The sequence below is a fragment of the Budorcas taxicolor genome, chromosome 13 (assembly GCF_023091745.1).
Source record: "Budorcas taxicolor isolate Tak-1 chromosome 13, Takin1.1, whole genome shotgun sequence".
NCBI classification, from domain to species: Eukaryota; Metazoa; Chordata; class Mammalia; order Artiodactyla; family Bovidae; genus Budorcas; species Budorcas taxicolor.
The window spans coordinates 3,190,398-3,214,025 of NC_068922.1; the positions used below are offsets into that span (position 1 = coordinate 3,190,398).

Consider the following 23,628-nt stretch of genomic DNA (forward strand, 5'->3'; position numbering starts at 1 on the left):
CTCCATGAAAACCTGGTTTTCGTCTGGGGCTTCTAGCAAGACCTAGACTCACAATCATGTTTATTATCCATGGCAATATGTATAACTTTTATTTTTATTTTCTCCAACTTTCCCTACTTTGATGATATCTATTCCCTCCCATAAAAATGACCATGGCCTGAGCCACATTATTTGGGACACAGAGTTCCATTAATGCCTTGGAGGAGATGGCTTACCCACTGGTCCACCACTGCCCTAAAAGAATGTAATTGCATTACATGGGTAAGTGATTTACTCCTGGGGAATATATCATTCTTTCTGATGCATCACAAGGTTAATTGTAGCCTTACTCCTGTCCCAATTTTCAGCATTAGATGCATTTAACAGTTACATGCTTAATTATCTAAGATTCCATTTCAGCACTTATATCATCTCATCCATTTGAATATGACTTTGAGTGCAGCTTACTCAGACTCAGTGCCCTATTACCCAACGTACACATGCTGTCATCGTCTACAACAATAGATGGTCCGACCAATATACTTACATCTGGCCAGCAAAGGACGGAGCCTTTGAGGACTTCTGAAAGATCTGTGAAAGTTTTCAGGAACAGGCTAGCAGATAACAAGTATGGACACATGAGCCCTTTAAGTCCACATGCCTAGGACTCCCAACAGCCAGTACACAGATACCCAACACTGCCATCCCAGGGGGATGTCTAACATCCAAAACTGAACTTCTGATTTCTCCTCCAGAAACATATTTCTCTAAGTTTTCCCTTGCTTAGCTGAAGACAATCCACTGTTGGAGTTGCTCAGACCAAAACCTTAGCATTATTCCGAACTCTATCTGTCTCCTAACTCAGACCAAATCCTGAGAAAACACCACCTTCAAGATATATGCAAAATTAACATGGCTCCATTGAGAACACAGGTTTTGCTTCCATCACTGTAATTCTATTGCAGTGGTGATGATGAGACCTGTAACTTTTTTTTTTTTTGCAAGGCAGGAGACCTGGGTTTGATCCCTGGGTCAGGAAGATCCCCTGGAGAAGGGAATAGCTACCCACTCCTGTATTCTTGTCGGGGAAATCCATGGAAAGAGGAGCCTGGAAGGTTACAGTCTATGGGGTCGCAGTCAGACACGACTGAGCGACTAACACTTTCTTTTCATTTTCATGAGTAAAAATTGGATATAACAAGGCTTTTCAATATTAAAGAAGACGAGGCAATGAACAGCAATGTACTTGCTATATTTAACTTCTAGCATCCTAAAGTAAATTGCTTGAGGAAACTGGATCCCAAAGATTATGGGTAAGGAATTTTGAAGTGTGTCTGTATCTCACCAAAGAAGCCCAACTAAAAGAATTATAGACTGACAACTGTGGACTGAGCAAATTTCTTTTTGAAAGGGCTATGGGAAGCTTGAAGTGCTGTAGTTCATGGGGTTGCAGAGTCAGAAATAATTTGGCAACTGAACAAAAATGATCTTATCTTGAAGATTATGATTTTGGAGGAACTAAGGTGATTGGCAGTGGACAGAACCAGAATATGTGAATTTCCTTAAAAACTTATTGACTTAAACAGTTTTTCCTAGCTTTTAGTTTTGTTGATATTTCTTATAGTCTCCTTTGTTTCTCTTTCATTTATTTCTGTGCTAAACCCAAGGAAACATTATCCTCAATGGTGAAAAATTGAAAGCATTTCTCCTAAAGTCAGAACAAGATAAGGGTGCCCACTCTCACCATTACTATTCAACATAGTTTTGGAAGTTTTAGCCACAGCAATCAGAGAAGAAAACGAAATAAAAGGAATCCAAATTGGAAAAGAAAAACTAAAACTGTTTGCAGATGACATGATCCTCTACATAGAAAACCCTACAAAAGACACCACCAGAAAATTACTAGAGCTAATTAATGAATATAGGAAAATTGCAGGATATAAAATTAACACACAGAAATCTCTTGCATTCCTATACACTAACAATGAAATTAAGAAAACAATTCCACTCACCATCACAATGAAAATAATAAAATACTTAGGAATAAATCTACCTCAAAAAACAAAAGACCTATATATAGAAAACTATAAAACACTGATGAAAGAAATCAAAGATGGCACAAATAGATGGAGAAATATACCATGTTCATGAATTGGAAGAATCAATATAGTGAAAATGAGGATACTACCCAAAGCAATCTATAGATTCAATGCAATCCCTATCAAGCTACCTACCGATGCTATTTTTCAGAGAACTATAACAAATAATTTCACAATTTGTGTGGAAATACAAAAAAACCTCAAATAGCCAAAGCAATCTTGAGAAAGAAGAATGGAACTGGAGGAGTCAACCTGCCTGACTTCAGACTATACTACAAAGCCACAGTCATCAAGACAGTATGGTACAGGCACAAAGACAGAAATATAGATCAATGGAACAAAATAGAAAGCCCAGAGCTAAATCCACACACCTATGGACACCTTATCTTTGACAAAAGAGGCAAGAATAAACAATGGAGAAAAAACAATCTCTTTAACAAGTGATGCTGGGAAAACTGGTCAATCACTTGTAAAAGAATGAAACTAGAACACTTTCTAACACCATATACAAAAATAAACTCAAAATGGGTTAAAGATATAAATGTAAGACCAGAAACTATAAAACTCCTAGAGGAAAACACAGGCAAAACATTCTCTGATATAAATCACAGCAGGATCCTCTATGACCCTGCTCCCAGAGTATAGGAAATAAAAGCAAAAATAAACAAATGGGACCTAATTAAACTTAAAAGCTTTTGCACAATGAAGGAAATTATAAGCAAGGTGAAAACACAGCCTTCAGAATGGGAGAAAGTAATAGTAAATGAAGCAACTGACAAAGAATAATCTCAAAAATATACAAGCAGCTCATGCCGCTCAATTTCAGAAAAATAAATGACCCAGTCAAAAAATGTACCAAAGAACTAAACAGACATTTCTCCAAAGAAGACATACAGATGGCTAACAAACACATGAAAAGATGCTCAACATCACTCATTATCAGAGGAATGCAAATTAAAACCACAATGAGGTACCATCTCATGCCAGTCAGAATGGCTGCTATCAAAAAGTCTACAAACAATAAATGCTGGAGAGGGTGTGGAGAAAAGGGAACCCTCTTACACTGTTGGTGGGAATGCAAACTAGTACAGCCACTATGGAGAACAGTATGGAGATTCCTTAAGAAACTGGAAATAGAACTGCCATATGATTGTACTGTTGGGCATATGATTGTATTGTTGGGCATACAATTGCTGGGACTGTATGACCAGCAATCTCACTGCTAGGCATACACACCAAGGAAATCAGAATTGAAAGAGACACGTGTACCCCAATGTTCATTGCATCACTGTTAACAGTAGCCAGGACATGGAAGCAACCCAGATGTCCATCAGCAGATAAATGGATAAGAAAGCTGTGGTACATATACACAATGGAATATTACTCAGCTATTAAAAAGAATGCATTTGAATCAGTTCTAATGAGGTGGATGAAACTGGACCATATTACACAGAGTGAAGTAAGCCAGAGAGAAAAACACCAATACAGTATACTAACACAAATATATGGAATTTAGAAAGATGGTAACAATGACCATATATGTGAGACAGCAAAAGAGACACAGATGTAAAGAACAGACTTTTGGACTCTGTGGGAGAAGGCGAGGGTGGGATGATTTGAGAGAATAGCATTGAAACATGTATATCACCATATGTGAAACAGATCACTAGTCCAGGTTCGATGCATGAGACAGGGTGCACAGGGCTGGTGCACTGGGAGATGGGGTGGGGAGGGAGGTAGGAGAGGGATTCAGGATGGGGAACACATGTACACCAATGGCTGATTCATGTCAATGTATGGCAAAACCTCAACAAACAATATTATAAAGTAATTAGCCTCCAATTAAAATTAATTTACAAAAAATATGGAAACCATTCTGCCTACATTACATGTAATTTTTAAAAAAATCTTTATACTTTGTGCAGAAAAATAAAAAAGGTAAGTGAGAACTGGGTCACTTCTCATAACTGTCACTGCCACAAGCCTAGTGAATCATCATCATCTCTTGTTTGAATCTATCACGTCCACCAGACTTCTTCCTCTGCCACTCTCAAGAGAGGCCAAAATGACTCATCTAAACTATGTCAGCTCCTGAACTCTGCTCAGATCTCTCCAGTGACTGCTCTCCTCCCTGACCCCATCTCCTTCGGCTCCTGCCCTCATTCACTCTGTTCCAGCCACACTGGCCTCTCTGTACTTCCTCAACCAACTGGGCATCCCATCCTTTGCATGGGGCTCTCTCTGCCAGTGATGCTCTTCCATATGAAACAAGGGTAGTTTACACAGGTACTTCACTTTCCACCTTCAAGTGCCACCTTCTCACTGTGGCCTATCTCGACCCTCCATTTAGTACTGCATCCCTTCCTGCCATCATCTCAGCACTTCTGATCCCTCTTAATGACCACTCTATTTTTTCAAAGCACAAATCCCCTTCTTACACTCTATGCATTTACTTCTGATGTTTATGTCTGCTGTCTGCTTCTTCCCACACAGGAGGGATTTTCATCTCTGTTCATTGATGTGTCCCCATCTGCTTAAGGGCCACCCCAAATAAACACAGAGGTGCACAATGAATGCCTACTAAATGGATGAATAACTAGCTGGGGACAGTAACTGTAATATATTTCCTATTTTTCCTCTAATCTGTCAAAGGACAAAGCAGAAGCAAGCAAACACCACCCTAATAGGGAGACCCAATTAGCCTCTTCATTTTAATCCCAGCTGTTAAGTGATTAACTTAGACCGAAGGTTTTTCTGTTTCCTGGTGACACCTACAGCCATTGAATACCCTGTAGAAAATTCCCTTCAATGTGCTTTGTGTTTAAAATAAAATTGAAGTCTGGGGGAAAAAAGGAAGGGGGACCACTTTCTGAAGTCTTCTCCCACTCCTCTGCTGCTGTTGTTGCTGTTAAGTCGCTTCAGTCATGTCTGACTCTGTGCAACCCCATAGACAGCAGCCCACCAGGCTCCGCCATCCCTGGGATTCTCCAGGCAAGAACACTGGAGTGGGTTGTCATTTCCTTCTCCAATGCATGAAAGTGAAAGGGGAAAGTGAAGTTGCTCAGTTGTGTCCAACTCTTAGCAACCCCATGGACTGCAGCCCACCAGGCTCCTCCATCCATGGGATTTTCCAGGCAAGAGTACTGGAGTGGGTTGCCATTGCCTTCTCCACTCACTCCTCTAGTTCAAGCAAATAAAAACTATGGGGATAGCTTTGGACTTTTCTATCTCATTTGTTTTTCATTACTTGTTTTATTATTACCTTTTAGTAAGGCACAGGGATATCATTATTCTCTGTCACCCTAGGGGATTCCAATATTGATTTTGAGATTTTTCTAGCCATTCTATAGAATACATATTATTTATAAGTTTCTACTTTACTTCTGTGGGCATATTTGCATTCTGAATGTTTTAGATTTTCCAGATGATAATGTATTATGAAATATGATAACATCCTTTTGATATTCCCATTGTTGTTCAGTTGCTAAGTTGTGTCCAACTCCTTAGCAAAGAAATCATATAGTCTTGAGATGGTTAGATGGCATCACTGACTTAATGGACGTGAGCTTGAGCAAACTTCAGGAGACAGTGAAGGACAGGGAAGCCTGGTGGGCTGCTTTCTATGGGGCACAATAAAGAACAGAAACTGCATGGAACTAACAGAAGCAGAAGATATTAAAAAAAAAGGTGGCAAGAATACACAAAAGAACCATACAAAAATGATCTTAATGACCCAGACAACCATGATGGTGTGATCACTCACCTAGAGCCAGACATCCTGGAGTGTGAAGTCAAGTAGGCCTTAGGAAGCATCACTATGAACAAAGCTAGTGGTTGTGATGGAATTCCAGATGAGCTATTTCAAATTCTAAAAGATGATGCTGTTATAGTGCTGCACTCAACATGTCAGCAAATTTGGAAAATTCAGCATGGCCACAGGACTGGAAAAAGTCAGTTTTCATTCCAGTCTCAAAGAAAGGCAAAGCCAAAGAATGTTCAAACTACTGCACAATTTCATTCATTCCACACACTAGCAAACTAATGCTCAAAATTCTCTAAGCTAGACTTCAACAGTACATGAACTGAGAACTTCCAGATGTTCAAGCTGGATTTAGAAAAGGCAGAGAAACCAGAGATCAAATTGGCAACATCCGCTGGATCACAGAAAAAGCAAGAGAATTCCAGAAAATCATCTATTTCTGCTTCATTGACTACACTAAATCCTTTGCCTCTGTGGATCAAAACAAACTGTGGAAAATTCTTAAAGAGATGGGAATACCAGACCACCTGTCCTGCCTCCTGAGAAACCTATATGCAGGTAAAGAAGCAATTTAGAACCAGACATGGAACAACTGACTGGTTCAAAATGGGGAAAGGAGTGTGTCAAGGCTGTATATTGTCACCCTGCTTATTTAACTTATATGGAGAGTACATCATGTGAAATGCTAGGCTGGATGAAGCACAAGCTGGAATCAAGATTGCTAGGCGAAATATCAATAACCTCAGATATGCAGGTGACACCAACCTTATGGCAGAAAGTGAAGAGGAGCTAAAGAGCCTCTTGATGAAAGTGAAAGAAGAGTAGAAAAGTAGGCTTAAAGCTCAACATTCAAAAAATGAAGATCATGGCATCTGGTCCCATCACTTCATGGGAAATAGATGGGGAAACAGTGGAAACAGTGTCAAACTTTATTTTCTTGGGCTCCAAAATCACTGCAGATGGTGACTGCAGCCATGAAATTAAAAGATGCTTGCTTCTTGGAAGAAAAGCTGTGACCAACCTAGACAGCATATTCAAAAGCAGACATTACTTTGCCAACAAATGTCCATCTAGTCAAAGCTATGATTTTTCCAGTGATCATGTATGGATGTGAGAGTTGGACTATAAAGAAAGCTGAGTGCAGAAGAATTGATGCTTTTGAACTGTGGTGTTGGAGAAGACTCTTGAGAGTCCTTTGGACAGCAAGGAGATCAAACCAGTCCATCCTAAAGGAGATCAGTCCTGGGTGTTCATTGGAAGGACTGATGTTGAAGCTGAAATTCCAATATTTTGTCCACCTGATGCAAAGAGCTGACTCACTGAAAAAGACCCTGATGCTGGGAAAGATTGAGGGCAGGAGGAGAAGGGGACAACAGAGGATGAGATGGTTGGACGGCATCACTGACTTGATGGACATGAGTTTGAGCAAACTCCGGGATTTGGTGATGGACAGGGAAGCCTGGTGTGCTGCAGTCCATGGGGTCACAAAGAGTCGGACATGACTGACCGACTGAACTGAACTGATTGTTGGAAAGCTGGCTCTTAGCTTACAGTTTGCTTCATTACTTTTCAGTATATATAGAATGTTTACTTTATATCCATATCCAATATTAGAATCTGTCTCTAACTAGAAACAGAATTAATCTTTCCTTCCATGTGTCTTTCTTTTATCAAAAGTAGAAAATTATTACTAGCATACAATTTTTTTTTAAAGTAAATGACTTAGATTACATTATTGCTAGGTTCCATTTCAGAATTTTAAATCATGGCATTACTCTTCTTCATTTGGACTCATTTTTTAGCCTTGGTAACATCCATTCACCCACAAACTCTATTAAAAATGAAGACCTTAAGTATGGCTGCATAAAGCGAGGTGCTAGGGGACTCAAAGATGAAGAAACCAAGTATCTTCCTTAGGAATTATCAGTGTACTACAAGAAGGGAGTCAAAGAAGAAAATAGCCTCAAAAATACTGTGACGAATGCCTTGAGAGGTCTCCCAGTGAAGGAGTCCCCGAGCCTAGAAAAGAAGATAAAGACCTCAAAGGCCGCAGGCCTGCACAAAGATAACAGCCACAAGGGCCCTTGCTGAACCACCTGACTTCGGGGATGACAAAGCTGAACTTTAAGTCCCACCCTGATACTCCGGGCAGACTGCATCAGCCCGGGACCCCCTGCCCCTGTTCATCCACAAACGGCCATCTCAGCTAAAGACTACACAAACGCGCCGCCTGACTAAGTCTTCCCCTATTGCTTCCACAAAACCTCCCCTTAAATATGAAGCCTCCCTGACCCCACGTGATCTGCCTGGTCCTTAGACCGGCTGTTGTCCCTCCTTGCCTGAATAAAGGCAGCCTCCATTGAGGTCGTCTCCCTTTCTTCACTGCCTCGTCTGGAACTCTACCTACACCAGAACCTTGTGGAAGAATGTGGAGGACGTGGACAGCTCCACGCTCCCAGGTGGATTCCCAGGTGGTTTAGTGGTAAAGAATCCTCTGCCAATGCAGGAGATGCCCTGAGACTTGGGTTTGCTCCCTGGATAGGGAAGATCCACTGGGAAAGGAAATGGAAACGTACTCAAGGATTCTTGCTTGGAAAATCTTAGACACAGAGGAGCCTGGAGGGTGCCAGCCCGTGTGGCCACAAGGACTCAGCTACAACTGAGCACGCACACACAGGTAGCTGGTAGGAAATTTTCAGTGAGAAGGTGATCACCAGATGATAAGATGTTCATTTTGGAGTGGCAATGATGGCAAAGCAGAGACAGGAAGCTGGTACAAGGTCTAACTGAGAGATAATACAGGGAGATGCAGTGGGCCAGGAAAGGGCTATTCAAGAAAGTTAAGCTGATGAGACTCAAGGACTCCTTAGCTGTGAGAAGGGAGAGTGCACTCTTGCCTGGAGCGTAAGACAGGACCCAGCTTGGAGCTTGTTTTTAGTTACTGAGTCATGTCCAACACAGTATAGTCCACCAGGCTCCTCTGTCCTGGGATTTCCCAGGCAAGAATACTGGAGTGGGTTGACATTTCATACTCCAGGAGATCTTCGCAACACAAGGATGGAACCCGAGTCTCCTGCATTGGCAGGTGGGTTCTTTACCACTGAGCCACTGTTGCAGAGAAGAAGCCAATTCTGACTCCATGTTGGAAGCGTTTCTTTGACTTGCTTTTGTTATAACCATCTAGAATGGCCTGCCTCAGAGAATCCTGTCCCTCTGCCTGACGGTTAAACTAAAGTGCCTTTGTTCAGAACCTGTCCACGTATAGATGGTAGGAAGCAAGAAATCAACACATCCACTGCCTGAGACTTGACATTCTAGGAGATATTTGCAAGATGAATGACCTTTCTACTTTGCTTCCTTATGTCCCCCCAATGTCTGATCTACAAAAGAACCTGGCATTCAGACCCTAACAAGATGGTTAATCAGAGGCACTAGCCTGCCATCTTCTCTGTCATCTGGCTCTGCAGTTGGTCCCTTCATTGCTCAGCCCTTGTCTCTTGGATTCATTGGCCCATCATGCAGCAAGCAGAGGGAGCTTGGACTTAGTAACACCATCAGGGAAGCCCAACTTGGAGGTAGCTAATAACTTAAAAACTTTCCTAACAGGCAAAACAAACCACTGTTTAACTCAAGTTATGAATAACTGCTATTTCAATATTATTGGAAAAGTCCTTTTTTGTTTTCATGTCTCAAAAAGCTAGAGGAGAATGAACAATGTACTGAACACTACACTTTCCTTTCCAGAGGAGGAAAGCTCTACATTCCATTTCTGTAAGACTTTCTTCTTTAACCCCCTCCTCAATCAGTGTTTATGTTTTTTCGAACGTAAATTATACCCACATAGCAACCAATCCTACTTCAGAGGAAGATGCTTTCTTTGAAACATATGAAGTATAAGTTTTCTCCACTTCACTTGCAGGAAGCTCTCTTCCTAGGTCAGTAACTGCAGGGGAGCTAAATTGGGCAAGGAGGCAACTCACTTAAGAAAGATTAGCTGGGAAATCCATTCGCACGACACAAAGGACCATCCTTAGATTCAAAGGGATAGAGTTCCACCTAGAAAATAGCTAAGGAATTTCTTAAATAGAATGCCAACCTTGAATGTGAATTGAGAACTGATGCTAACAAAGAACGACGATATTGCAGATCTTCTACTTGCTACTGAAGGTGTGAACACCTGAGCTTACCCCACCCTCCCCCATCTGTAATTGATTAAAAGAGTGACAGAACCAATAATGTTGGGGAAAGCCATCTCAGTGCAGTTGGATGGGGATGCAAGAGAAGCTTGGGAATATCAACTGTGCTCTACAGGAAAGACAAAGGGACTCTCCTCTGCCCATTCATCCTCATCATCAAGGACACAAATGGCAACTTCCTTGAAGACTGAAAGAATTCCAGAGCTGACATCTGTTTTAAACTGTAAATTAAATTTGTTTTTTCATACACACAACCAAATATTGATTCCTGGTTTTGATCATTCCCTTAATCATAATACTGAAGAGAGCAAGGCAATGAGTGGCATTTCTTGCCCTTTTCCTAAGGAAACCTGCATGAACCGAAATGCAGAGTCATTGCAGAGTCAAATGCATTGCAGAGTCAAAGTGGGGTGATTAATCCAGTGACTCTTGAATTACTGAAGGCTCAAGGAGGCCAAGCAAAACTTTTAATCTACTGAGTTGCTTGCTGTATGCAACAGTCTATGTGGACACTGGACCCAGGTGAGGAAGGGTTTGACTCCTCTGCATGACTGTTTGCCTTGAGCAACCTACTTTATAGAGCTTTCAGGATGATTCAGATTCACAGGTAAAATACTGGGATGAGGGTTTAACATATCTTCTTCAACATGTTAAGTACAACCACAGGAGTGCAAGCTACTTTTCTTATAATCTACATTGCTACTGCATGAGCAGCAAGTTGTGTGTGTGTGTGTATATGTGTGCATAACTCAGTGTGGCCTTTCTAAAACAGTTACCTGAGCAGGTGCAATCCTGACACTGGAGAGGACGATAGCACCAGGAGTTTCAGTGACTATACATCTAAATATTCAAATATGATGTCGTTGTTGTTCGGTCACCCAGTCATGAGTGACTCTCTGAGACCCCATGAACTGCAGCACACTAGGCCTTAAATACGATAAACCAAGCTAAAAATTGTTAAGTAGGTTCTATAAGCCTAGTCAGACAAATATGCCTTCGAAATAATATAGAAACTCAGGCTTCAACTCAGAAGCCTGGGATCCCAGAACGTGGCTAAGTAACGGGTCCCAGTCTCTTGTCCCATCGCCTCACTCCTTCTGCCCCAAGCTTCAGGTTCTGTATGTGGACTACAAGCTCCATCCCACCTCTCACTAATAAGCAATCCTTCCTTGGCGTGTCTTGGGCCCCAGAGCCTCCTAAGAGGGGAAGTCTGAGGTCCCAGGAATGCATAGCAGGGTCCAGTGGGGGCCAAGGTGGGCTCTGAGTGCAGGGGGCTTGGCTGCATAGGTGCCAAGAGGTGGGAGAACACAGCAGGTAAACTCTTTACTATACAGTATCCAGGGGATCCCTTGGTAATTTAAGATTTCCTGTTTTTAGTGCAATTAAAGAATAATTACCTTTTTCTTTTTTTTGCATCCTATTTGCAAGTGTCCATTCCTCAGGAAAAAGGTTATAAAAAGCTGTAAAGGCAACATGAACCTGGGCATTAAATTACCTGGACAACCACAGCCATGTCCTATGTATGATGAGAACTGCAAGAAGAATATAGATTGATTTATGGGTGATTTTTCAGTATTACATACCAAAAGTTGCTTCCCTGGTGGTTCAGAGGGTAAAGCATCTGCCTACAATTTGTGAGGCCTAGGTTCAATCCCTGGGTCAGAAAGATCCCCTGGAGAAGGAAATGGCACCCTACCCTGGTACTCTTTCTTGGAAAATCCCACGGACGGAGCCTAGTAGGCTACAGTCCATGGGATAGCAAAGAGTTGGACACACGACTGAGCGACTTCACTTTCACTTTCACCAAAAGTTAGGGGGCTCCCTGGTGGCTCAGCAGTAAAGAATTTGCCTGCAATGCAGGAGACACAGGAGGTGCAGGTTCGATCCCTGGGTCAGGAAGATCCCCTGGAGGCGGGCATGGCAACCCACTCCAGTATTCTTGCTTGGAGAATCCCATGGACCAAGGAGCCTGGCAGGCAACAGTCCACAGGGTCGCAAAGAGTTGGACAAAACTGAAGTGACTTAGCACACATGCACGCACCAAAAGTTATTTGACCTCAGAACCCATCATTCATAGTGGACTAAACTCAAACATATAAACAAATAAACAAATAGATAAGAACTGACTCATTTGAAAAGACCCTGATTCTGGGAAAGACTGAAGGTGGGAGGAGGAGGGGATGACAGAGGATGGTTGAATGGCATCACTGACTCAATGGACATGAGTTTGAGCAAGCTCCGGGAGTTGGTGATGGACAGGGAGGCCTGGTATGCTGCAGTCCATGGGATTGCAAAGAGTCGGACATGACTGAGTGACTGAACTGACTGACTGAAACTCAAACATGACTAAAAGACTTGCTCAGAGTTAAGATAATTCAAGATAAAAAGAAGCCTAGACTTGTGCTGGTGTTCCATCTATTTCCAAACTATACCTCTTGTTTCTGCTATCCTTTCACTGGCTTTGGTTTCACTTGAGAATAGTATCTTCCCTTCAAAATACCTGTGCAGGGATTTCCCTGGTGGTCCAGTGGCTAAGCCTCAGCTCCCGGTGCAGGGAGCCTAGGGATCCCTGGTCAGGGAACTAGACCCCACATTCTGCAACTAAGAGTTCCCAGGCCACAACTAAAGATCCTGCCTGCTGCAACTGAGACCATGAGCAGCCAAATAAATAAATATTTTACAAAAACAAAAACCAACCCATATATGAAGATCAAATCTGAAAAGCCAGCTTCTTCAGGACATGTCCTGCTGACTCCAGGAGAAAATTGCATCTCTTATGTGTGGCACCACATGCACACAGTACCATAAACCTTGGGCTCCTTGTGAATCTCCATCTCAGCAGCTGTACCCTCTGCAGGGGAGGTGTGGAGGCCTGCAATTCAACCCTGTTGGCCTCCAAGTGCTGGGCTAATGGGCATTTTTATTCTTTCTGTTTGGTTTGTCATGGGTCATTGACCTCCTATCCCATCTTTTTTGGTTCTCTCAGCAGAAAGAGGACCATGGGACTGCCAATCAAGGTGCCTTCCCCTCTGTGATGCCAAGTGAATTGCGGCCTGAGGAGTGGGGCCAAGCCCTAAGCACAAAAAACAGTGGACTGGGGCCCAGCCCGGGTAAACCCCTCATGCATGGGCCTGTTTCTCTAATCCATGATATCTAGACTCGAAAGCTGGCTAGGTTCTGATTTGCTTGCAAGCCTGTTTCTTGGAGGTGATGGTGGTTGTTTTGAGGGTACACTCCCATTCCTGGCAATTCTTTTAGTTATCTGAGAGCCTTCTAATAAATTCTTTCTTTACTAGAGTTTCTTTCATTTGCATGCGAACTAACAGTCATTGCCAATACACTTGGCAAAGCCCCTGACATAAGAGTTTATCTTGAGTGCACATACTGAGTTATTATAACCTAAATATGTATCATCACCATATTTGAAAAACAGTGAATTTTTTTTCTTACTCATAAAACAACATTCAGTTCAGTTCAATCGCTCAGTCGTGTCTGACTCTTTGCAGCCCCATGAATTGGAGCAGGACAGGCCTCCCTGTCCATCACCAACTCCTGGAGTTCACCCAAACTCATGTCCATCGAGTCAGTGACACCATCCAGCCATCTCATCCTCTGTCGTCCCCTTCTCCTCTTGCCCCTAATCCCTCCCAGCATCAGAGTCTTTTCCAATGAGTCAACTCCTCACATGAGGTGGCCAGAGTATTGGAGTTACAGCTTTAGCATCAGTCCTTCAAAAGAACACCCAGGACTGATCTCCTTCAGAATGGACTGGTTGGATGTCCTTGCAGTCCAAGGGACTCTCAGGAGTCTTCTCCCAACACCACAGTTCGAAAGCATCAGTTCTTCAGTGCTTAGCTTTCTTCACAGTCCAACTCTCACATCCATACATGACCACAGGGACCTTTGTTGGCAAAGTAATGTCTCTGCTTTTGAATATGCTATCTAGGTTGGTCATAACGTTCCTTCCAAGGAGCAAGCATCTTTTAATTTCATGGCTGCAGTCACCATCTGCAGTGATTTTGGAGCTCCCCAAAATAAAGTCTGACACTGTTTCCACTGTTGCCCTATCTATTTGCCATGAAGTGATGGGACTGGATGCTATGATCTTCGTTTTCTGAATGTTGAGCTTCAAGCCAACTTTTTCACTCTCCTCTTTCACTTTCATCAAGAGGCTTTTTAGCTCCTCTTCACTTTCTGCCATAAGGGTGGTGTCATCTGCATATCTGATGTTATTGATATTTCTCCTGGCAATCTTGATTCCAGCCTGTGCTTCCTCCAGCCCAGCGTTTCTCATGATGTACTCTGCATAGAAGCTAAATAAGCAGGGTGACAATATACAGCCTTGACATACTCCTTTCCCGAATTTGGAACCAGTCTGTTGTTCCATGTCCAGTTCTAACTGTTGCTTCCTGACCTGCATATAGGTTTCTCAAGAGGCAGGTCAGGTGGTCTGGTATTCCCATCTCTCTCAGAATTGTCCACAGTTTATTGTGATCCACACAGTCAAAGGCTTTGGCATAGCCAATAAAGCAGAAATAGATGTTTTTCTGGAACTCTCTTCCTTTTTCCATGATCCAGTGGATGTTGGCAATTTGATCTCTGGTTCCTCTGCCTTTTCTAAAACCAGCTTGAACACCTGCTAGTTCACGGATCACATATTGCCAAAGCCTGGCTTGGAGAATTTTGAGCATTACTTTACTAGCGTGTGAGATGAGTACAATTATGCAGTTTTGAGCATTCTTTGGCATTGCCTTTCTTTGGGATTGGAATGAAAACTGACCTTTTCCAGTCCTGTGGCCACTGCTGAGTTTTCAAAATTTGCTGCCATATTGAGTGCAGCACTTTTACAGCATCATCTTCCAGCATTTGAAACAGCTCAAGTGGAATTCCATCACCTCCACTAGCTTTGTTCATAGTGATGCTTTCTAAGGCCCACTTGACTTCACATTCCAGGATGTCTGGCTCTAGGTGAGTGATCACACCATCGTGATTATCTTGGTCACAAAGATTTTTTTTTACAGTTCTTCTATTTTGAAAAATTCACGGATGTATGAAAAATATAAGCCATACATATTTTTACTGTCCAAACACTGCCTAATTTTTTGTTCCAGTTTTCATACATCTATATGTGATATTCCTGAAATACATATCATTGTAATGCAGCAGTACATTTGGTTATTTCTAGTTAAAACTGTTGTGAAAGCTGTTCCTTTTTATTACATAATCTTTGAAATGACTCCTTTTAATACATGGCATAGTCTATCATTTGGGGGACTTTATTTTATTTTGGTTTTCAGATGACTAAATTTATTCTTTTAAAACCTTACTAGATTTTGTTCCTCTTGTTTTTCTGAGGTTTATTTATTTATTTCTTTTGGCATGGTGGGAAAAATTAAAAGAGCTTTACTTTTAATGCAGTGATGAGACAGTTGATGACCACTTTCTGGCTTTTATTTTCTTAACATGGTTTAAAATATTAATACTTTGCAAAGTAGGTTACCCTATGCTGTCTCCCACATCTGGGGGCACTTTTTGTTCATCAGTGAAATCCTGCCACTTGGAGGCTGCTCTTCCTTTCTTCTACGTAAAGGGAAACTTCAAAATAGCTTTAACCCACCTCCAATTTTTATATCATTTTTATATAGATTGTTTTCTTTTTTTTATTATTTCAGAATATTATAACAATCCTCAAGTAAGTTTTTGTCTGCATCTACTTCTTTAGCAAACACTAACTAATGTATGATTTTTCCACCAATAGTAACGCAAATGTCCTTCTCTCTGCGTCCTTGCCGTTACTGAATATTTTTTTTTATCTATATATACATATATACATTTTGCTGGTTTAATCCATGAAACATAGCATATAACTTTTATTTCAATTTCCATTTCTGTGATTAATAGTAAGAATATTAAATATGTATGTTAGCCTTTTTCTTCCTTTTGAATTATTCAGGTATGTGGACAATTTTGTTGGCATGTTATTTTCTACTAACTGATATCTAAGAGCTCCTCAGTGTGATTATTACATTAACTGTTCTGTTATGCTTGGTGTCCATGTTTTTCTCCATAATTACTTTTTGCTTTACACTGTATTTTTTTGCATGCAAATGTTTAAAATATATTCAAATCTATATTTTGCTTTGTGATTCTTTCCATTAATTTTATATTAAAAAGTCATTTCCCTAAAATTATTAAATATTTTCTTCTGACTTTCTCATCTGGCAAATGAACTTTCCAATTTGGAATTTAGTCTAATAAGTCATGTAAACAGAGGTTCTTAGTTGAGTGTTTTCTGTATACTAAGCCAATTTGTTTGATTCTTTGGTCAAATATTCCTGTTTCAAAATGCTTTCTCCATCGCAGTTCTGTTTCCAAAAACTACCTGAATCTCTTTGCAATCTATTCCATTCCATTGAGCTAACTATTGATTTTTACACCAGTACTACTCTGCTATAATGATTGTAGTTCAATGACTGTATTTATTTTTGTTTCTGGAAGGGCAACCCACCCCAACCTCCATATAAATTCCTCTGCAAATTTTTCTTGACTATTGTCATACAGTTATTCTTCCAAGTGAATATTAGAATCATTTTGACAAGTTTTTCCAAATCTCAATACAATAAAACTATATAATTGTTCATGGAAAAATAACCATATCAAATATCTATCTTTCTAAGACTAAGGCAAGTTTTCATTTGTTTCTGATTTTATATGTCTAAGTAAAATTTTATAGCTTTCCTACATAAGTCCTTAGATATTTTTTTCCTCCAAGTATTGGTATTTTATATACATTTCCAATTTTCTTAGATAATATATATTTGAATGGATTCATAAACAGAATCATTTTCTATTGTATTTTTCTTTGTTGGTAAATATTAGCATTTGAGGTAATCCTTGATTTCTGAACATGTATATTATAAACCAACCACTTTACTGAACCCTCTTATTGGTTTCTTAGGTTTCAGTTGAGTCAACTGTGTATCCATCACTTTTAAACAAAATTAAGATACAATGTCTGACTTTTTTCTTGCTTAGATAAAAAGTAATACTTAAGCATAAGCATTAAATGATACTTTCATTTATTTTTTAAAAATACCTTTTTGCAACTACTGAAAGAACATAAAATTGAGGCCAAACTAGAAATGCAAAATATAACCTGTGTACCCATATTGGACTGCTTCCATTTCCCTCGGGTACTCAGTCTCGCTATTCAAAACTATGAAAATGTCCTCTAAATGAAAGATATTAAGTCACTTCTCACTTGGATTAAACAGGACAGACAAAACAATCCAGCTGCTGATTAAGAATTTTGACAACTGTGGAAGACAAAGAAATACACCAGGAACCTATCCTCACGTAGACAGCAATTTATCTCTTATTTTAACCCTAGAGACAATAGGTAGGATACTTTTTTAAAGTAGAACAGGGTCCAAACCTAGATATCTTCAGAAAGCAATTGCATGCACTTCCGTATATGAGCAGATTCTGTTTTCCTCAGATAAACCTAAGTTCCCTGTTTTGAAAGATCAGGATAATAGTATTTAATTATTAATTCATCAAGTATTTGTCATGCATCTAATCTGGCTTCTGTATTATTGGGAAAGACTGGAGAGCCATCTGTAGTAATAAGTAAGAGTAAGGAAGGAAGAGAACTTGAAAAGGGAAAGTGTTAGTCACTCAGTCGTGTCCAGCTCTTTGCGACCCCATGGACTGTAGCCTGCTAGACTCCTCTATCCATGGGATTTCCCAGGCAAGAATACTGGTGTGGGTTGCCAAGGGGGTCTTCCAAACTGAGGAATCGAACCCAGGTCTCCTGCATTCCAGGAAGATTCTTTACCAGCTGAGCCAGCAGGGAAGCCCCTAGGAAGGGAACCTAGCACATAACAAAAGCTCAATAAATAATATTATCATTACCTTTTAGGATTATTTATTGTTAATCTCTAGAAGGCTAAGTCTAGTTCACCACTATCTTTCTAGGGCCAAACATAAGTGAGTGAAGTCGTTCAGTCATGTCCGACTCTTTGCGACCCCATGGACTGTAGCCAACCAGGCTCCTCGGTCCATGGAATTTTCCAGGTAAGAGTACTGGAGTGGGTTGCCATTTCGTTCTCCAGGCATGGAAAATATTAATGTCCAATGAATATTTTGTTGAAATATTTGAATATTTGTTGACTGACATTTTTACAAAAGTCTTAGTTGCCAAAAACTATTTTGACTTCATTCTTAACTGCTCACTTGAAATCAGTTTTTCAAAACGCATTTGTTAAAGCCAAGAGTACTCTTAAAGTCAGAATGAGTTCTAAATTGCTCTTTTTATATAGGTAGTAAAGAAAATAGTTTCTAAAATATCATATCTTTAAGTTGGCACAGAAAAATACTATGAGGAAGAGTATTCATTCCTCCACTCATTGACCATTTACGAAGCATCTTCTACATGAAAGACACAAAACAAATGCCCATCACAGAGTTTACAGAAGTTAAATGAATAGCCAAACAAATAAATGGGAAACTGCAAATTTTCAGTGCCATAGAAGAAAAGGAGAAAGGTGATGAGAGATTTGGGTTCATGAGGAAAAGAGATCAAGGAGACCCAAGTGAGTACAGCTTGAACTGGCAAAGCATGGGGGATGTTCAAGAAACAGATCCATATGACAGCGGTAAGAGGAAGAAGTGCCCGGGAGGAGACAGCAAGAATGTCTGGAAACTGTCCCAGGTACGTAATGAATCTTCTGCAGGGGACTGGCATGATTCAACCTGTTCTGGATGAAGGATGGGCAGGCCCAAGCTGGGAACCGGGAGTCTTGTAGGAAGCCTCACTAGTGGACCAAACGAAAGATAGTAACAACTTGGAGTTTGATGGAGGTGAATTTTTATATACCCAAACGTAATAGAGAAAACCAGTATTCAGAGGTACCTCATTTATACAAATGTCACTTGTCTAGAGACCAAGGCAATCTAGGGTTTCAATCTTAAACAGGTAACATAGGTGATATACCCTGGCCTAGATGGATTAGTTAATGTTTGCCTTCCTCCCTTTTTGCTTCCCCACCAACACAATGCAAACAGTGAGGATGGAAATAAGAATTTATCAAGAGTTTATAGATAGATATAGAAGACAGAACTTGCAAAAAATTGGTGATAGTTTTTGGTTTGGAGAACAAAGGGAACAGAGGCATCAGAGATGATTTTTGAGTTTCTGGCAACACCCTGGACAGTGGTGCCATTTACCAGGATAAGAAAGATTAGAAAGGTGTTAAGATTGGTGAATTTTTGTGACAGTTATTTTTGTTGTTTAATATGGTTTTCTACTCTCTGTTTGCATTGTGTTGGTGGGGAAGCAAAAAGGGAGGAAGGCAAACATTAACTAATCCATCTAGGCCAGGGTATATCAGCTATGTTACCTGTTTAAGATTGAAACCCTAGATTACCTTGGTTTCTAGACAAGTGACGTTTGTATAAATGAGGTACCTCTGAATACTGTTTTTCTCTATCATGTTTGGGTATATAAAAATTCAAATATATTGCCTGGATTAAATAAGCTTTAAAGTCTTTTCAAAATCCATACTATTTTATCTTTACATCCTACTGATAGTGACATAACACTAATACTGTCCTTAAATACCTATCATAGGTTATACAAGTCTGAATAGAGTTCCCTCCAAATTCATGCCCAACCAGAACCTAAAAACATGACCTGATTACATAATATGATCTTTTCAGATGTCAAGTTAAGTTGAGGTCACACTGAATTAGGATGGGTCCTAAATCCAATATGAATGGTCTCCATATTTATAAATGGGGGAACTTCACAATGTGAAGATGAAGGCAGAAATTAGTTATGCTGTCCCAAAACCAGGAATACCTGGGTCTACCAGAAACTGGGAGAAGCCAGAAAAGATCCTCCTCTTGAGGCTTCCAAGAAAGAATGGCTTTGACTAAACCTTGATTTTGAATTTCTAATCTCCAGAACTGTGAAAGAATACATTTCTGCCATTTTAAGCCATCTGTTTGTTGTTTAGTCACTAAGTTGCGTCTGACTCTGTGACTGACAGGCTCTAGTCGGGAAGATTCAATGAGATCACACATTTGAACTTATTTAGCTTAATACAGGGCATAGAGTATACGTTAAATAAACATCCGTTTTCCTTCCTCTGATAATGATCACCACCACTGGTTGTCGTTTATAAGTAAACCATACCTCTACCCAATTCAGGTTAGGTCTTACCCAATTTAGGTTAAGTCTTACCTCTAGGCTTATTTTACAGCTGAGGAAAGTGAGGCTTGGGAAAATTAAATAGCTTGCTCAAGATCACAAAGCTAAACAGGGAAGAGTCAGAGCTCAAACTCAACTATCTCACCACCAAGATGAGACACCAGAACACTTGCCTCTCACACCTGCAACATTTTAGCAAAATGACAGAGGAGAGGCACAAAGTGTTTTCAATGTCTGCAGTTCTCTCACACATTTATTAACAAATTTAGGGATCTAGTACAATTCAACTCTCCCCATTCACAGAGAAGCACAATATAACTCCAGTGCTATCAGTGAACTTCAGTTTCTACTGCTCCCATCAGCAGTGCTTCTGCTTTGCACATATGAATTCGAAGTCAAGGCATTATCACCAGATTGGACATTTATGGTTTTAATTTAATTAAATGCATTTTTCTCAAGTTTCTCCCGTTTCATTTTGATGATACTGACTCATTCTTGCCACCTAAAGAGACGATAAAAATAAGTACTGTAAGCACGGAGGGAAGTGTGTCTAAACTTCATAGTCACAGATGTCCGTCCTTTACAAATCAAAAAATAAAAGCACATTCTAAATTTACCTTTCCTCCTTAACTCAGTGAGTTGTAGGTCTGAATAAATCAGACATACAAATGTAAGGTGCAAAGCTGTTATTATGCAGTTTCAATTTCATAGAATTCTAGTGTAGGAGGGACTTCTAAAAAGTGGTGTGGTTCATCTGGACTCATGTAAGACAGTTATTTACCTGCCACCAAACCCTAGAAAGGAAAAGGATGCTCCTAAGACCCTATATCTATTTTTTGGTGGAACCCTCTGGAACACCTGGTTTCCTGATTTCCCCAAAAGTATATTTATCCTTCTAAAGCTGTCATTAACTATTAACGACGACACTGTCCTCTGGCTTTGTGCCAACTTTTCTTTTTGTTTATTAGTTTGGCCTTTAAAAAAAGAAGAAGAATAAGAAGACCACTATAGATAACATCCCAATGCTTCAAATTCCCTTAATTGACATCTAATGTGGAATTACCTTGCGTCCCAGGTTTAAAGCTCCCGATATGCACACATAGGTTCAAGAAAGGCCAACATGCTTCTCCTTCCACCTGGGCACTGATAATCTCTGGACTTTTCAAGTTTATCCTCCAGGAGGTTAACATCGCAGGCAATTTTGACGAGAGTTTGGAACCGAGATTCTCTTCCACGCTCTGTCCACACCCGCGCCCACGAGCAGAAGTTCTCTCCATTACAACCCACCACGCGAGCGCGCGCGCACATACACACACACACACACACACACACACACACGCACACACACACACACACCAAGGCAAGTAACAAAGGAAAACAGTCCCATAAAGCCTGAGCTATTGCATTCTCCAATCTGCACCTGTCAAGAGACAAAAACCAAACGGGAATCCTTCCCTGGCAATATGTCCAACACTCCTCAGAGAAGCAGGCACCGCGACACCCCCGGCGTGCGGGGCTGTATACACAAAGAGCCGGTGCTGGGTTTGCCCGCGGTCCGGGGGACCAGCGCATTCCCAGGACTGGTATTCTGGTATCTCCCCCATGCCCTCCTGCTCAGCAGAAAAGAACTATCCTTTATTTGACCCGCAGAGAGCCCAGGCTGGATGGCAGTGCATGGGCGTGGGGGGCGGGGGGCGGTTCCCGAATCCATCCCCTTCAGCCAGTCGGTCCCCAGCCTTTGGCATCTCCTAACAGATGCACAATCGCGCGCTGTCACAGATGTCCGCTTCGTATCCTCTCCCGGCAAAGCCAGGTGCCGAGGTCCCGCCGTGCGCATCCCCGCAAGCGCCCCTCCCGGCGCCCATACCCACCCGGGCAGCGCCGCCGGGCGCGCCTGCCTACCTGGTGGCTCGGCTGTCAGCACGGCGGCAGAGACTCGTCCCCTTCTCCTCCTCCGCAGCTACATCGCTCGGAGCGCCATGTTCCCGGTCTCCCCGGGCGCACGCCGGGCAACTACTACGGGCTGGGTAGGGGCAAAGGGGGCGGGGGCCGGCGGGAGGGGCCGGAGGCTGAGCCACAGCTTCCCACTCTCCACCCGGGCCTCCCCCAGCTACTGAGCATGCCCAGCTGCCCGGCTTCGCCCTGGGAGGACTTTCCAGGAGCGCGCGCAGCTGCTCCGGGTTTTCGTGGCTGCCGGAGGGAGGCTGGCAGTAGCAGCTGCGGGGGGCGGGGGGCGGGGGTGGAGAGGTTGCGGGGGGCGGGGGGAAGTGTCTCACGCCGTGGGATCTGAGCTGGAGAAAGCCCTTCTCGCTGATCTGATCCCACTTTCCCTCTGCCTTCCACGGGCAGCTCCTGCACCCCCCTCCTCATACACACTGTGCAGAAATTTTGTGCAGAGCTTATGAGGAGAGCAAAGGGCGAGAGGGCGGGGCCGAGAAAAAGGTCCTTCCGCAAGTCTTGGTGCTACCACCTGGAACCTTGCTGCTTCAACTTCAAGGTGCCTAGGGATTAAAATGCAGATTCGGAGTCGCTTGCTCTGGACTGGGGTCTGAAATCTACAAGCTGAACAAGCCCCCAGGGGATGCTGATGTCACTGTTCCTCTGACCACGTCGAGCAGCCGAGATCTAGAGAATCCCTCTCCTGTGACCTTTAGGTGGCCCTCCTGCAAGCAGCCAGCCTAGAAACATTCTCTGGCTCCCACAGAAGCCGCTCCGACCTACAGACGGCTTGGCGTCTAACAGGTGAAGATGCCCTCGGGATGTTGTGCCCAACCCTGGAAGGAATCTCAGTAGCACTGAACTCTGAGCACCCACACAAACTGGCTACTTTCTGACATAGAATTTGAGCCTTAGGGAAAGCTGGACCTTTTCATGCTCTCTTTGCTAGTTGGATAGCACACTCCTTGCCAGTTGAGCCTCTACTCAAGTCTGAACCACCTGACCTGCCTTGGCTGTTCCCAACCTTCCCTGATCTGGTACAAAAACAGACTGGGCATCAAAATGTCAATTTATTGGGCATCGAATGGTAAGGCTGGGCTTGCCAGTTAAGAAGACTGACAGACCATGGTAAGAATAGGGTGTTTACCTACCAAAAGATGACAGGGCTTTCAGATGAGTGATGTTTGGGTTGAAGCTTGCAAAGATATCTTGTAGTTCATCTTAAATCCCTGGGTTGCCCACTCCCTTCCCAATCGCTGAAGGCTCCCAGCATTGTCAAAAATATTCAGTGCCTGTGGACAGAGCAGGGAAGAGAGGGTGGGACAAACTGAGAAAGTAGCACTGAAACATATTGCCACATGTAGACTAGATAGCTAGTGGGAAGTTGCTGTAATGAAGAAGCTCAATTGCGAGCTCTGTGACAGCCTAGGGAGTGGGATGGGG

At 42.0% G+C, this 23,628-nt stretch overlaps 1 non-coding gene across 1 annotated transcript; it reads left to right on the plus strand.

Moving 5' to 3' along the window:
* Positions 1–861: 861 nt before the first annotated feature.
* On the plus strand, positions 862–970 carry LOC128058923 (small nucleolar RNA SNORA1). Its single transcript, XR_008200525.1, has one exon. It is a non-coding gene; the product is annotated as a small nucleolar RNA SNORA1 (small nucleolar RNA).
* Positions 971–23,628: the final 22,658 nt, after the last annotated feature.